The sequence below is a fragment of the Octopus sinensis genome, linkage group LG4 (genome assembly GCF_006345805.1).
Source record: "Octopus sinensis linkage group LG4, ASM634580v1, whole genome shotgun sequence".
NCBI classification, from domain to species: Eukaryota; Metazoa; Mollusca; class Cephalopoda; order Octopoda; family Octopodidae; genus Octopus; species Octopus sinensis.
Window position 1 is genome coordinate 99,933,205 of NC_043000.1, and position 13,613 is coordinate 99,946,817.

A 13,613-nucleotide genomic window follows, 5' to 3' on the forward strand; every position below is an offset into this window, starting at 1 on the left:
TGTGAATGACAATGACAAAGGCTAAAAGCACTACAACGATGACGACAAACATAACATCGAAGAACCAAAAAAAAACCAAAAATATAAACAGAAAGAATACTAACAGCATGCTTGGTTGGTTTTCCTATTAATGAAATTGCAAAAAACAACAAAAATACAGCAATAACACCACCACGTCCTATACGTAACCTGCCAAAATATAATACTATTGTTATTATTATTATTATTACTATTATTATTATTATTATTATTATTATTATTATTATTATTATTATTATTTAAAGTTAATAAAAGAAAACAGAAATAAATAAAAAAAAATAGTTGGAGCGCAGTAAAAGTGACAACTATGCTGAAACTTTACATTCACTAAGTTTACCAAGAAGGAAAAAAAATGCGGTTAATGGCAGCATCTAGGTGCCAAATTAATTTCGTTGATGGAATTAGAACGTAAATTCTGTCCCAAGGGGTCTTTTTTTTATTATGGAACTTTCTAGTATTCCTAGAAAAAAAAGCAAAACACCCAAAACTAAAATGCTTATCTTATTTAGTGTCCACTCTCTCGGAACTGGTCCAAGTATATGTATGTATGTATGTATGTATGTATGTATGTATGTATGTATGTATGTATGTATGTATGTATGTATGTATGTATGTGTGCATTTATATATATATATATATATATGTGTGTGTGTGTGTGTGTATGTGCATATATATATGTGTGTGTATGTGTATATGTATGGATGTGTGAATGTATATATAAAACAAGAGAATAATATTAAAGATGGACAGAGACAAAAAGGAGTTTGCAGAGAAAAGAATTAAAAACATAAACAAATACAGGTATATACTCATCTAAATATGGACATCACAGTTGCGGAAAGGAAACAAGATTGGTTGGTTGGCTGGGTGGTTGGGTGGCGGGTTCGTGGAGAGGGAATCTTCTCTTCGTTAATCTATTTTGCTACCTGACAGTGGATAAACACAAAGATGGTTGATTAATTTTATTGCACTTCTTTAATTCAATTTCTATCTATCTATCTATCTATCTATCTATCTATCTATCTATCTATCTATCTATCTATCTATCTATCTATCTATCTATCTATCTATCTATCTATCTATCTCTATCTATCTATCTTTCTCTTTATGTGTTTGTGCGTGAATATGTGCGTACGAAGCGAGGAAAACGTTTTTTGTGCAAAGGGATTGGCAAAGGATTGTGCAAAGAGATTGGCAAAGGGATTCTATAATAGAAGGAAAGACTACACACACACACACACACAGACATACACACACATACACACACACACACGTACACACGCACACACAAACACGCACGTACGGCACACATACACACATTAATTATCCACTGATGACAACAACAGTGACTGCAATGGTAGCAGCACCGGTGGCCAAACTCCACTTCATCATCGCGTGAAGCAGTTGTGGGCGGCCTTTCAGCAGCACTTTACTCGACTGTTCGGGACGAGTGGTAGGACGGATAATAAAGCAGACTTCGGTGTCTATCTCGTCGGCCTGCCGCGACCCTCGACCAGCGAGACGGAGTGCTGCGAAAGGCCGATAACAGCCGCGGAGACACAGGAGCCGATGAAGGGCTACGCGAGAAGCTGGTCGCCGGGTCTGGATGGTCTACCCTACGAGCTTTATATTTCTATGCCAGGCGTCTACCTAAACTGGCAACAAAATGGGAGAATCCCCACTTTTGTTTGTCGAGGGTTGGTGGCACTGCTGAGAAACGACCCAAACAAAGGGGACATGACCGACAATTTCAAGCCCATCACTCTGCTCAATCCAGAGCTGAAGATTTTGGCCAAGGTGTTAGCCAAGAGGTTGGAGTTTGTCGTGGACAAGCTGATTGGCGAGACGCAAACACGCGCCATACCAAGCAGGACTATTCGCAACAACCTCCAACTCATGCGCTATATCATAGAGAGGGTAGGTAACGAAGCTGGCATGGGTGGGGCTCTGATCAATTTAGGTCAATTTAAAGCCTTCGATAGGCTCGACCGCCAATACTTGGCAGCTGTTCTCGCAGCAGACAGTATCGGTCCAGTTTTCCGCTGTTGGATCGCTGCTTTGTACAGCAGCATCTGCTCAATAGCGCGAATGAATGGTCACCGGTCAGAATCACTCAGCATCTTGCGTTCGGTCCATCAAGGGTGGCTTCTCTCCTCCGTTCTGTATGTACTGGCTTTTGAGCCACTGCTGCGGAAGCTGGAGGCATTGAGGGATGTCCCGCGTGATCTAGGATGTGGGAGAAGCGTGTCTGCTTATGCTGATGATGTCACCGTAATAGTGTCGAGCCACAGACACATAGACCTGATTGGCGACACACTAAAAGAATTTGAAGCGGTTGCAGGAGCAAAAATTAACGCTGAAAAATCAATGGGCTTCCAACACGGCATCTGGAGAGAAAAATCCATGCTGTCCAACAGCGTCATGTGGCGCTGGACAGACGGTCCGGTTAAATTGCTTGGGGTCTGGTTCGGTCCCAAACCTCCATTTGGAGAAAAACTAGGACGAGGTGACGAACAGGTTAAACAATCTCACCCAGAAAAGGGCCGAGAAGAAGCTCGAAAATGAGTCAGTCTCACATCCTGTCTTCTGCTAGAGGATGGTAGGGTTTCGCCCCCACTTCCAGCAATATATATGTATGTACTGGGTGCAGCGCCACATCGATAGCCAGGTGGCAGAAGGTCTGCTTGGGGTTAAAGTAGAAGTAACATGGACCAGCCACTTTGATGTGGTTACTTGCTAGTATAATTACTACTCTGATCTCGAGATTTTACAAGTAGCTATTTTGCTTGTTGCAAATCAGTGACCGAGGGTCCCTTTCTTTACAATATATTGCTGGCTGGAGCTGACCCTGGCTACCACTCTGGCGACCAGGTACTCGCAACTGAAGATGAGTCAACTGGAAATGAGAAATGGCTCGAAAATGAGTCAGTCTCACGAAAATGTTGTCATCTAGAGAATGGTACGGGTTGCCCCCCCCCCCCCCACCGCTAGCAATATATATATATATATATATATATATATATATATTATATATATATATATATATATATGTTCAGGATGCTGCACCGCACCAATAACCAGCTGGCGGAAGATCTGCCTGGGGTTAAACTAGTAGTGACACGGAATAGCCACTTTGATGTGGTGATTAACTTTACTCACACACACACACACACACACACCACACACACACACACATAGATATGTATACGAGAGAGATGGTGAAAAGTTCCAGGCATTTAGGGTCTCGCGAAAGGCCTGACTGGAGGCCCAACCTAGCGAGATTTTTTTTTACAGGGCTTAGAAAAGCCGAAGGACTGCTGCAATAGGTGTGGGAATCTGAGAGGGGAATACTTTGAATAAAATCATAATTAACAAATTGTCATGTACTTTCTTTTACCCTAAGCCAGGAACTTTTCAGTATACATGCACACACACACACACACACACACAAACGCACACATATGTATATATATATGTGCGTGTGTATGCGTATAATTCTTTTTGGAAAGAGAGGATCACGAAGCCCATTAAGCTATAAGTAAAAGAAGGTAAATACTGGGCTGAAAAATCTTTTTGGAGAGCAATGTTTTAGGGCCGCTCGTGATATTCGAACACACCCCTCCTGTAGACATAATAGGCGTTCTACCATTGGTCCAACGCAATCCTTTGCATTTTTCTACCCATTTTAGAAACTTTATTCTTACCAGCGAGAATTGTATGTCGTTGACGTCGTAAGAATCTTATAAACTTTCGAGTGAGCGTGAAATAATTGTTGCTTGGAACAGTTGATCTCGAAGCTTATAAATCTGTAAATAAGCGTATGTAAATATTGGGGTGAAAGCTTATAAATTCTTATGTCGTTAACAACACACAATTCTCGATAGTAAGACTAAAGTTTCTAAAATGGATATAAAAATGGAAAGGTTTGTTTTGGTCCAATGGTAGAACGCCTGTCACGTCTACAGGAGAGGTGTGTTCCAATATCACGAGCGGCTCTCAAACATTTCTCTCCAAAGAGATTTTTTTACAGCCTGTCACATCTACAGGAGATGTGGGTTCGAATCTCAGGAACAACCGTCTAGTCTTTTTGTCCGAAAGAAGTTTTCAACGATCCTCGATGAGTGGCTTTGTTGTCAAGCGCTATGTGTTTAACATGGGATTTACCTGGTAGAATAGGACGATGGTCTTTTTGCTTTCCGTGGCTTTCATCCGATTTATTTTCCTGTAAGTCACCATCGCGTTGATAAGATACAAATTCATCACAGAACGTGAAGTATCAGAAATTATTTTATCCCACAACTACATTAATTTATTTGTCTGGCCTGATACTTTACGTATCAACCTCGAAATGATGGAAGGGAAAGATGACCTCTGCGTTATTTTAACTCAGCTGAGAATCTGTACAAATACTGACTTTGAAATATAGTTTGTTTCAGACAGCATTATGTAAAACATTTTTGAGACATTGATATGTTATTTAGAGAGAATTGATTGCTATTTCTTGCAGGTCGAACGACCACAGAGAAATTCTAGATTTAGATCATACAGCAAGATGTTTTCTCTGTCGCCCCATCTTTTCTAATGCCATTCATCACATAATATCTGTTATGAGATCGCTAGCATACAATCTATCTTTGTCACTTACTTTATTGGTTTTTGTTTAGAAGCATAAAGAATCATTAAAAAAACGAAGCAAACTCCTCCTAAATCGAAACAACGATTTCGATCTAACTTTCATTCAAGTTTACTTTAGTTCTACTGCTAATGTCCTTTAGATTGGTATGAGCGTCATAATTTGCTGCAATTTGCTCTTTCCCGAACTATAAAGACTTTACGTCGACATAAATAGTAATGTCATTACGTGACAAACACTGTGTAGCATGAAGCAGTTGTTATCTATCTATGTATATTTATTTATTAGCTACAGTCACCCTCGTGATTTAAGGCATCCTAGAAGTGACAAACTCGTCTTTTCTCGTGAGTGATTTTCTCTATTTTAAGCGTTTATTACTAGGGTACTGTACATGTGTATTCTTTTTACTGCCATGCTCCTGGGCGGCGAACTGGCATAATCGTTAGTACGCCGGGCGTACTGCTTAGCAGTATTTCGTTTGCCGCTACGTTCTGAGTTCAAATTCCGCCGAGGTCGACTTTGCCTTTCATCCTTTCGGGGTCGATAAATTAAGTACCATTTACGCACTGGGGTCGATGTAATCGACTTAATCCGTTTGTCTGTCCTTGTTTGTCCCCTCTGTGTTTAGCCCCTTGTGGGTAGTAAAGAAATAGGTATTTCGTCTGCCGTTATGTTCTGAGTTCAAATTCCGCTGAGGTCGACTAAGCCTTTCATCCTTTCGGGGTCGATTAAATAAGTACCAGTTACGCACTGGGGTCGATATAATCGACTTAATCCGTTTGTCTGTCCTTGTTTGTCCTCTCTGTGTTTAGCCCCTTGTGGGTAGTAAAGAAATAGGTATTTCGCTCGTCACTATGTTCTGAGTTCAAATTCCTCCAAAGTCGACTTTGCCTTTCATCCTTTCGGGGTTGATGAATTAAGTACCAGTGAAATACTATGGTCAATGTAATCGACTAGTCCCCTCCCTTCAAATTTCAGGCTTTATGTCTATAGTAGAGAGGATTATTACCGTACTGTAAAGGGATGAAACTGGCAGAATCGTTATCACGCAGGGTAAACTGTTTAGAGGCATTTCATTCGTCTTTTGTTCTGAGTTCAAATCCCACCGAGGTCGACTTTGCCTTTCATCTTTTCGGGGTCGATAAAATAAGTACCTCTTGAGTACTGGGATCGCTGTAATTGACTGAACCCTTCCTCTGAACCTGCTGGCTTTGTGCCAAAACTTGAAAACATTATCACTGTACTCTATGTGTCCTAATACTATGACACCCTCCCCATGTATTCTGAATGCTAGAGTACTGAATCTGCGTAGTCTTAATGCTAGTGTACTGTATCTGTATGTATTTCACTCTTGGGTACCGTATGCGTTCTTAATACTAGAGCACTGTTTAGTAGATCAAGATCGCTTTCAATGTTTCTGGATATCAACAACATAAAGTACTAATCAAGTACAGGGATCCGTTACATCGACTAAATCCTCCTTCAAAATGTCAAGCCTTTTGCATACTTTAGAAACAAAGAAAAAGGAAAAAAAAAAGAAATCCAGGGCGCTAGAATGGCAGACTCTTTGGACAAAATGTCTTGTGGTTTTTACTTGCGTGTCTTTACAGCAATAAATACAGTACTGATTAAGTATTTGGGGGCCTATGTTAGAAACAATGTTATAAATAATGTTTTTCTCGTAATCTTGTGGGGAGTGGGCTAATTATATGATCCTAGTATTTAACGGGTACTTATTTTATGAAACTCAAAAAGATGAAAGACAAAGTCGACCTTGGTGGAATTTGAACTCAGAACGTAAAGTCGGATGAAATTCCGCTGAAGATTCTACCAGTTCGCCCCTTTATGTTGGAAAAAAAAATCGCTTTAAATTTAAGCACAGAGCAAGCAGTTTTTGAGGGGAGGGAGAAGTTGCTTATATCAGCACCAATGCTTGACTAGTACATATTTTATTTTATTGATACCGAAAGGTAAAGTCGACATCGACGGAATTTGAACTCAGGACATAAAGACGTACGAAATACCGCTAAGAATTTTGTCCTGCGTGCTTACGATTTACCCAAACAGTAGGGTAATGTGTTGTCTTCTTAATACAAGGATACAAGGGTCTTGTATCTGTATATTTATAGCTTATTACTAGAGGACTGCAAGCGTATGATCACTTATTTATTTATTCAGTTATGTTTTGTGGTTGATAATGTTAACATTGTTAATCTAATTTTTTATTTTTTGTTGAATACTCCTACGTAAGCTAGTTGCTATCAACATATTCTACAAGAAGCCATTAAAGCAACGGATATCAGACTGCAAAGCAGAACTAGATAGAAAGACAACGAACTCGCTCTGTTTTATTTACTCTCTCTTTCCCTCTGTTTCTCTCCCTTTCTTTGCTTCTCTCTCATTACTTACAGTCACCATACATATATTATATACATTTATATACATGTATTTCTATATATTTCTATACATGTATACTTACATAAATATGTATGTATGTATGTATGTATGTATGTATGTATATATGTATGTATGTATGTATGTATATATATATATATATTATATATATATATATATATGTATATATGTGTATATATATATATCTATCTATATATATATATATATATATATATACGTATATGCATATATATATGTATGTATATAATATATACACACATATACGTACATGAGAGTGTATGCATACGAGCATGTGTGTGTGTGTTAATTTACGTGAGATAAACAGATATTGCATTCCCGGCTATGTAATCTGTTTATCTCACGTAAATAAGTCTACAAACTTCGAACATAAAAGTTGGATTATGCATATATTTACTTTTTGATATGAAAGATTAAAAAAAACAACACACCCACATACTCTCAATCCCTCTCTCACACACACACTCTCTCTCTCTCTCTCACACACACACACACACACACACACACACTCTCTCTCTCTCTCTCATAGACACACATTATATTTCTCGTTTGTGCCAAATCGGTTGAAGCCATGCTGACTCCAAAGTCTATGTATTTATCTATACTAGTTAAATTTTTTAGCTTAAAATACAACACCAAACAGGTAATGGTATTGTCCTTATATTGTGTCAGACGAAGGTGCATACTTTCTCCTTTTAAAACAATGGAAGTTCCCCGAATGGCAGCATTTGAATACTTCGAACACAGGTCGAACATTACTGAATGGGATGGTGTAGAGCAGGGATCAGGGAATTCCTTTAACCAATTACCCCCAAATATATTTATTTACACAGACGATACCCCATTTGATTCGAAAGGCAGAAAATCATAGATGCTTTGAATTCAAAAGGTTTATTGAATTAATTAATATGGAGAATATAATTATAGATATATATATAAAGTCAAATCCGATAAAACAAATTAATATCTTCGTTATGAAACAAAAGGTTTTTCTAGAAACTTTTTCAACTCAGGTTTTAGAAAAATGATTTTGTTTCCTTTTTGTTACAATTACATCAAAATTGGATCATTTTGATGCCAGAGCAATTTGGATACAGTCGGGTCCAATCAATTTTGTGTCTTCGGGGTCCAATCAATTTTGTTAAAGGGTTGAATTGAATAGCTGCTTAAGTCTACTTAAACAAAGCCAAAACACGTTTGCCAAAAAATAAGGTTAAGGCTGGCAATAGTCAACTGGAAAATGAAATCTGTTTAGTCACTTGACAACACCTTAGTAACCAAATTGTTTGTAGTTCAAGATAACGTTACGTCTCCTAAATACGTCCATTGCACAGGACATTGCAGTGTTGTCCTGAGTTCAAATTCCGTCGATGTCGACTTTACTTTTGGGTATCAATAAAATAAAAATTTGTACTAGTCAAGTACCTCGGATGTCAATATCTATAATTGTATTCCCCATATTAATTGATTCAATATACCAATATACCTTTTGAATTCAAAGCATCTATGATTTTCTCCCTTTCGAATCAAGCGGGGTAACGTCTGTGTAAATAAATATATCTGGGCGTAAAAAAAAAAAAAAATTCCCCGACCCCTGATACAGGCAGTGACGAAAGTTATGTCCGGGAGGATATATTGAGGATTTGTCTACTGCCAAATCAACTACATCAGAATCACTGAAAACAAACCTGTATGACTTCTATGGAATCTCTACTGTTTCTTAGGCATTATTGTCGAGAATGATGTTTTCGCTGATCAATTGGCCGATAAATGAAATAATGACTGTTTGCCTTTCTGCTAATGAATAAAAGACTTTGGGGATTGTGTCTAATTTTTCGATGACTTAGTCTTCCTCATCGGCCCTTTGCTGTTTTTGCGGAAACTACAATTTATTATTGGTTAGTGATGTAATTCTTAATTGTTCATTTGGTTCTTTGGAGCCGGTGAAGAAGCAGTCATGTTGTTAGCATAATCTATCGCATAAAGAATAGCGGAATGTTCTGGGTTTCTATTTTATTCGTGTAAGTGGGGTGTGGAACAATCGTTCTTTTATGGAAGTACTCAAGTTTATTGATTTGGGCAGTTTCCGTGAGATGAGTAGATTGCGAGTTGTGGTCATGGCTCCTGCAGTATTGACTTTAGTGGGACAAGACTGTTGGTAGACGTAGTGTTAAAAGAGGGAAGGAGCGTTTTCTTGTTGCCGGTGGAGGAGGTAGTAGAATCGATAAAAGATGATGATGATGATGATGACGACGACGACGACGGTGAAGATGCTGGATATATAAGTTCGGTGTGAGATTAATCTATTGATGTAATGGTACCCCATTTCAATTAGATGTTTGGTTTTTAAAATATTAAATTCTATCTATCTATCTATCTATCTATCTATCTATCTATCTATCTATCTATCTATCTATCTATTGCTCCTCCTTTTCTCTCTTTTTTGATACATATATGCATGCATGCACTCACACACACACACACAGATATATACGTATGTGTGTATATGTGTGTGCATTCAAAAACACAAACGCGCCTGCGCATATCCATCACCTCAAATTGGGAAAAAACAACAGAAATAGCATTGGGCATTATGTAGTAGCACAACATCTCTATATCTCTATCGAACTTCTGTCTGTCTCAGTAATTTATGAGATTAATGTAAAGCAACCATTAACCAAATTACTGAGACATATCGTCAAACTTTACGTTGGTCGGATATCGACGGCTGTGTGATATGGCCGTGTGTATCCTTACTTGTGTGCGAGTGTGAGTGTGTGTGCGTGTGTGTGAGTATGTATGCATTTGTGTATGCGTTATGCGTGTGTGCGTGTATCTGAGAAAATGAGAAAGTTAGAGGTGTAGTATTTTAGGACAGTCAGGCGATGGTGTTTAGGTTGATATCGGTGAATTGACAGAATTGTTACAGCATAAGACAAAACGTATTGTAGTGTTTATTCCGGCTTTCTGTTCTTTTATAAAATTCCAGTACAGAAGGCTGTGACTTATGGAATTATTAGAGCCTGCGTTGAAATATCTTGGGGTATTTGTTCCGACACTTTGCATTCTGAGTTCAAATTTCGTCATTGCCTTTTTGGGTGGCAGACTAGATCCGTTTCCCTTGTTCTTACCAAGCTAAAGTAGAGGCCAGTCTAGTGCAATTGTTAACATTAGGTCTCGGGTTTAAGACCCATTCGTCTCTCCACCTCTCGTCACCCTTGTGGCGTTCAACTCCCCTTTCTCTGCATTAATGTTATTCCCAGTCTTTCTTCCTCTAAACAACATCCTCTGGAGTTTTTTCTTTCTGTTCATGCCATTACTCACTTGTTGGTCTGTAACTATTTAAATGGAACATTAATGGCATCGAGTTTGTTGGTCTCGAAGGGCGTGCAAGTGTCACGGGCACTGCCCCTTCTTCAGGCTTAGTAAGTAAAAGAAAAAAAAACTTCGAAACATGAAAAAACAAAACAAAACGGGTCACGGATGCTGTCCACCACCTTTTGCTTTTACGTAACTAAGAGGTAAAAAAATAGTTGACCTTGACAGAACAGGCCTATGATCCATAGCATTCCAACCATGGCTATCATTTCTTTCCACCTGACACGGTGTACTAAGATTATATTTATTCAATGAGTCTTTCTACGTTGACAGTAAAATGTAACTCGAGGGATTTTTGGCTGCTATTTTTAGCTGGTGGTCGACTGATCATAGTTTGTAAGATGTCTCCAATGAGGTTGTGATATCATCAGAGTGGCTGGGGTTTAATTGTAGTGGACGTAATGGTAGCGGAGTTAGTGGTAATTAATAGTTTTCGTTAATGAAAATAAATTAGATGAGAGTGAACATATATCTTTTCAGTCACAGTTTTCCCGCCTACCACGAAATTCACAATCACCTACATGTGCACACACACACACACACACACACACACACATACACACACACACACGCACACACACACACACACACTAGCAGAGTGCACACATACATACATACATACATATTTGCAATGATGTGCACAGTGATACATATTAAGTGATACATAATACGCATTCACGTAAATATAAGTGAATACACACACGCGCACACATTCAAACACACGCACACTGTGATGCATACTTATGGATACATTCACACAGTGTTACGTACATACATTCACATACTTAAGCATGAAAACATAATGCAGCAGAGTAACATACATAGACTCACATATACATACATACACATTCACATAAATAGACCACACACATACACACTAACTGGGATGGAGTGATGCATTTACTCTCTTAAGCACACATACGTAGAGAGACACAAACAAACTTGTTTTCACATACAGACTGACATACATGCGTTATACACATACATGTATACAGATGTAAACATATGCACAAACATATATAACATAAACGCGTACATCTTTTAAAACATTTGTCATTTTATAAGATTTTGCTGGCAAATTCTTAAATTAACATAAACATTTATTTGCATGTAAGAAAATTACCAGAGCACTTTCTTCTAATTCTTCTAAAACTTTCTGTTAAAACTGAATTGAAGCCATTTGTGGGTAATTTTTTCCTTTTTATCACAAATACATCTTTGCTTAATCATACTGAAAATAAAATGTACTGTAAATCCTCGAGTATAATCCGCATTTTTTCCTCAAAATTTAAAGGTCAAAATCCATAGTGCGTACTATATACGAGGTTAAAAATGAAAAATGTTTTCTAAACAATATCCGAGTCTCTATTTACTGTCCGGCAATGTTTATTCAGACGCATTTTGCGATGTCAGGCGCGAAAATACCTTAAGCTAAGCTTGAAAGCAATGAAGTCACAAAAGAATCATCCATGACTTGCAGTAAGCAACATTTATTAAAATAAAAGTATTCAGATCACAGAATAACATGTAACAAAAACAATTTGCAAACATATTTACATTCCCATATAAGAGTTAAGAACATCACCATTTTTGTATTACGCATGCGCAAAAGTGTTTGTTCGACTAGGTGCTGCTGGCTTAATTACGCACGACTCAAGTTAGAGAAGGGGTGCGTATTATACACAAGGTTTAGGTTTTTCAGAAGTACAGCCCCTAAAAATCCCCCTGAGTATTATACTCAAGGGCGGACTATACTCGAGGATTTACGGTAATCAAGTAAAACTTATTCTGAAGCCCCAACTCATTGGTGTGTCATTTCTGTTGAATATATTTGTGTTAAAAAACAAAACGAAGCAAAAAAACAACAAAACAAAACAAAAAACCAGCAATGCAGCACCAAGTGCTTCAATAGGTCGCACACAAGGTTCATAGGAACCTACTGTAGCCTCGCAAACAAATGCATAAATACATAAATACATTCGAATAGACACACACAGACATACAAACCTGCAAATATACGTATACCCACATATATACGATACATACAAAATACACACACACACACACACGAGTTTTGAAAATCCTACTTTTACACAGTCTTGCCTCAATACTTTTTAGGGGAGTGTATGTTTATGAAGTTTTACAAGGAAAATTTGACACTGACTTCGAAGTTTCGGTTTGCTCGTCATCTTGTAAAAAACTTAATGTGTGTGTATATGCTTGTTTATATGAATGAATGTATGTAAGAATGTATGTATGTACACATGTATGCATACTTTATGTATCTATACATACATACATACATACATACATACATACATACATACATATAGGCATACATACATATATGCATACATGCATACATACATACATGCATGCACACACACACACACACACTCACACACATATATATATATATATATACATATATATAACTGTATATAATATATATCATAATAATATTTATTCTCCGATTTGAAGCGACAATTTTTAAATATAAACAAATGACTGAAAAATGATGGGCTAACCTCAGGCAAAATCGAACTCACAAATCGACGCTTTCATGGCTCCTTGCGAATCTGACTGGCCAAACGCTAATCCCTGCAATTGCAGTCAAATTTAGTTAATATATACTTAAACTGTCTTGATAATACATAAATAATATACTATGAGCCTTCCATAGTAGCTTTCTCTCCGTAACTCGCAAAGCCTTTCGGCTTTGTTTATAAAAATATTAGTTATATAATACACACACACACACACATGCACCACCGCTCCTTGTATGTCACTGACTCTCTCACAATTACCACCAGTAATTTTATTTACTTCTTTCCCAATCGCCTTTGCCTATCCCCTTACATAGGACGGACTGGTAACCGTGGGGCTGACAGTTTTGCCGAAAAGTTATGAGACATAAGATTCGAGAATGACACTCCAGTTTCGTGCCACTTTCACTCACTTAGACATTTTCTTCAACATCCGTCTGTGTTAGGATTGCCCTTGTATTGAGGATCCCCACTCGACTCTTCCGTCTCCGTCTGGAGCAAAATTTTATTTTCTTTTTTCTTCAGACTTCGGTTTGCGAGGGTCTTAATTCCCAATCCCTTTTTTAACACCCATGATCACCACC